Source organism: Piliocolobus tephrosceles, chromosome 15 (genome assembly GCF_002776525.5).
Source record: "Piliocolobus tephrosceles isolate RC106 chromosome 15, ASM277652v3, whole genome shotgun sequence".
Lineage (NCBI taxonomy): Eukaryota > Metazoa > Chordata > Mammalia > Primates > Cercopithecidae > Piliocolobus > Piliocolobus tephrosceles.
This window is the reverse complement of record NC_045448.1, coordinates 10,073,985-10,078,407: the sequence shown is the minus strand read 5'-3', so window position 1 is coordinate 10,078,407 and position 4,423 is coordinate 10,073,985. Positions and strand designations below refer to the sequence as shown.

At 44.1% G+C, this 4,423-nt stretch overlaps 1 non-coding gene across 1 annotated transcript; it reads left to right on the top strand.

Annotated features, from left to right (window-relative positions):
- The first annotated feature begins 1,152 nt into the window (after positions 1-1,152).
- On the top strand, positions 1,153-1,285 carry LOC111532427. Its single transcript, XR_002728547.1, has one exon. It is a non-coding gene; the product is annotated as a small nucleolar RNA SNORA51 (small nucleolar RNA).
- The last annotated feature ends 3,138 nt before the right edge of the window (positions 1,286-4,423 follow it).

The window sequence follows — 4,423 nt, the reverse complement described above, 5'->3', positions numbered from 1 at the left end:
CTCCGGATCTGCACTTTCCACTCACTGAGCAGCCTTTGGAGGTACCCAGGAAAATGAACAGGACTCCAAGTCAGATAACCCTGGATTCCCAGGCTCTTCTATAAAGTAGACAGCTTGACCTACGACTTACCTCTTGGGGTGGTTGAGAGCCTTAAATGAGCTAACATTGGATGCTCTCAAAAAAAAAAAAACTCAACGCCTGTAACCCCACCACTTTGGGAGGCCGAGGCAGGTGGATCGCTTGAGCCCAGGAGTTCGAGACAAGCCTGGGCAACATGGTGAAGCCCCATCTCTACTAAATTACAGAAATTAACCAAGCCTGGTGGTACATGCCTGTAGTCCCAGCTACTTGGGAGGCTGGGGTGGGAGAATGGCTTGAGCCCAGGAGATGGAGGTTGCTGTGAGTCCAGATCATGCCACTGCACTCCAGCCTGGGTGACAGAGCCAGACCTTGTCTCAAAAAAACCAAAAACACAGCTGCCTTCCTCCTCCCCCACTCACTCTTCCCTCCTCCTCATTAGCAAATTTAAAGCATTCCCTTTAGCAACCCTGATCAGGCCTCAATCCAAGGTCCCAATTTTCTAATCTGTAAAATGTGCATATGAATCATGTCTCACTTGGATTAAAAAAGGCAATATGTGCAAAGGGCCTCTGGCAAGGTAGCTCCTCAAGAAGTGATGGGCATGTTACTTCATTGTCATGTCCTCACCCTCATCATCATCCTCCTGCTGACTGACCGCTCTGCTCACACACATAAAGAAAGCCATCGCAGCCATCAGTCGGAGCCCACCGGTGCTGGCCCAGCCCAAAGTACCCTATCGGCATCACCTGAGCAGACACCCAACCTCTCTGAGTTCCTTTTCCTCCTGAGGGCTCTCTCTCAGATGACCCAAGGGAGGGAGGCCAAAGCACCAAGGAATGGGAAATGGCTTTGTAAAATGTGAAATGTGCTCCCGAACTACACATCTTCAAGTAGTGTCAGAGGCATTTGAACCAGAGTGACTCCATCTTGAGTAGGGGCTGGGTAAAATACGGCTGAGACCTGCTGAACTGCATTCCCCAGTGGTTAGGCATTCTAAGTCACCGGATGAGATAGGAAGTCGGCACATGGCACAGTTCACAAAGACCTTGCTGATAAAACAGGTTGCAGTAGGCCTCTTGGTACTTACCCACAGGCTGTATTCTTACACTGGCTATAGAGAAAGAGGAGGTAGAGTAAACCTACCCCATACACACCTCAGCCCAGGCCCTGTACCTGGTCTGTATTGTGAATGGGGGGACATATAAAAGAAAAAAATAAATAAAAAATAAAACAGGTTGCAGTAAAGAAGCTGGCCAAAACCCACCAAAACCAAGATGGCAACAAGAGTGACCTCTGGTCATCCTCACTGCTCATTATATGCTAATTATAATGTGTTAGCCTGCTAAAAGATACTCCCACTAGTGCCATGACAGTTTACAAATGCCATGGCAACGTCAGGAAGTTACCCTATATGGTCTATAAGGGAGAAGAGCTCTGAGTTCTGGGAGTTGCCCATGCCTTTCCTGAGAAGCTCATGAATAATCCACCCCTTGTTTAGCATATAATCAAGAAATAACTATAAGTATAATCAGTTGAGCAACCCATGCCCCTGCTCTGCCTATGGAGTAGCCATTCTTTATTCCTTTCTTTTCCTAATAAACTTGCTTTTACTTTACTCTGTGGGCTCACCCCCAATTCCTTCTCGTGCGAGGTCCAAGAACCCGCTCTTAGGGTCTGGATTGGGACCCCTCTCTGGTGGCAGTAGTGGCTCCACAGAGTTGGGTTGGACTTCTGTGCCCTTGCCGGTTTACACAGCGGGGTGGAGGCAAGCCTGAGGCTATTACACATGGTTGTCCAGTACAGGTTGGGACGCCACATCAGCAGCAGCTCAGGCCCCAACATGGAAGGCAGAAGCCCCAGCCTGGGGCTCTGCACAATACACAGACATCTTTTCCATGTCAGTGGAGAGAGGGGAGCAGCCCAGAGTCTGGCTGACTGCAGAATGCTCATGATAAAACACAAAACCCAAAGCCAAATGCAAGCAGCGGCTTTGACCTCTGCTTCAAACCAGTTTGAACTGGAAAAGGCTGCCTGCCTTTCCAGCTCTGCTCCTGATGATGGTTTCTGTTCTGGGAACTAGAGCTCCTGGTGCATGTGTCAAGGACATGCCCTGCAAGGAACAGTAGGTGAATTTCTCCCTGAAACATATAGCTCCGTGACTAATGGGGGGTGGACATAATGTTAATCATGTATGTATGTATACATATTACTTCAACATGTAATCAATCCAAAAATTATGAATGAGATATTTTGTGTTTTTTTATACTACTAAGTCTTTGAAATTCAGTGTGTGTTCTACACTTACAACATTTCTTAATTTGGACTAGCTGCAATTCAAGGGCTTGATACTCATGTGTGGCTGGTGGCTATCACATTGGAATGCAAAACTTTAGTGTACATCAGAATCCCCTGAGGGGCATGTTAAAATACTGATTGCTAGGCTCCACCCCCAGAGTTTCAGATTCGAGTCTGGAGTGTTGCCTGGGAATTTGCATTTCTGACAAGTTTCTAGGTAATACTACTGGTCCAGGGACCACACTTTGAGAACTACTAGCCTAGATAGTCCTCTGAGGTAAGCAAGAAACATGCTTTCTAGTTTACCTCTGGGGAAACTATATCATTATTACAAAGCTACAGTAATCAAGACAGTGTGGTACTGGCTTAAGGACAGAGATATAGATGAATGGAATAATATTGAAAATGTAGCGATAAACTCTCTCAATTATTGTCAGTCGATTTTTGGCAAAGATGCCAAGACAATTCAATGGGAAAAAGAATAGTCTTTCCATCAAATGGTGCTGGGACAACAGAATGGCCAAATTCATTTTTATTTTATTTTATTTTATTTTATTTTTTTATTTTACTTTTGAAACAGAGTTTTGCTCTTGTTGCCCAGGCTGGAGTGCAATAGTGCAACCTCAGCTCACTGCAGCTTCCGCATCCTGGGTTCAAGCAACTCTCCAAGGGATGGCCAGATTCAAAAAAATAAAGTTGGATCCCTACCTCACACCATATACAAAACTTAACTCAAAATGGATCAGACCTAAACGTAAGAGCTAAGAGTATAAAACTCTTAGAAGAAAACATAAGCATAAATCCTCATGACCTTGTATTAGGCAGTAGTTTATTAGATATGACACTAAAAAGCACAGGCAACCAGAGAAGATGTTGATAAGTCAGATTTTATCAAAATGAAAAGCTTTTTTGTTTCAAAGGACACCATTGGGAAAGTGAAAAGAAAGCCCACAGAATGGGAGAAAATATATGCAAGTTATATATCTGACAAGGGAATATATACACCTAGAATATATACAGAACTCTTACAAGTCAACAATAAAATAAATAAAATTGGGTCAAATGACCCAATTTTAAAAATAAGAAAGGATATAAGTAGACCTTTCTCCAAGGAAGATATACATTGGCCAATAAGCACATGAAAATATGTTCAGCGTCATTAGTCACCAAGGAAATGCAAATCAGAACCTCAGTGAGATACCACCTCACACTGCTAGGGTGGCTGGAATTCAAAAGGTGAACAGGTGAGGTGAGGATGTAGGGGGACTGGAACCCACACACATTGGTTGTGGGAATACAAAATGGTGTATTGGCTGTGAAAAACAGTGTGGCAGTTCTCTAAAAAGTTAAACATAGAGGCTACCATATGACCCTGCAATTCTGTGCCTAGGTGCGTACCCAAGAAAACTGAAAAGCTATGTCCACACAAAAACTTGTATGTGCATCCTGATAGCAAGACTACTCATAATACCAACAAAGTGGAAACAACCCCAAGACCCATCATTGAAGAATGGATCAACAAAATGTGTATCTGTATAATGGAATGTTATTCAGCCATAAAAAGAAATGAAATATGGTTACATACTGCAACATGTTGAACCCCAAAAACATTATGCAATCTGAAAGAAGCCAGACACAAAAGGCCACATACTGTATGATCTTGTCTATATGAAATGCCCGGAATAGGCAAGTCTATACAGACCAACAATTAATGTGTGGCCGCCAGAAGCTGGCGGTAGAAGAGAGTGACCACTAATAGGGACAGAGTTTTTTTCTGGAATTAGAGTGGTGATGGTTGCACAGCTTTGTGAATATACTGAAAACCTGAGTTGCATACTTTAAAAATAAATAAGCTTTTTTGAAAAGCAGAGAGGAGGCCGAGGCAGGTGGATCACAAGGTCAGGAGAGCGAGACCACAGTGAAACCCCGTCTCTACTAAAAACACAAAAAATTAGCCGGGCACAGTGGCAGGCGCCTGTAGTCCCAGCTACTCAGGAGGCTGAGGCAGGAGAATGGCGTGAACCCGGGAGGCGGAGCTTGCAGTGA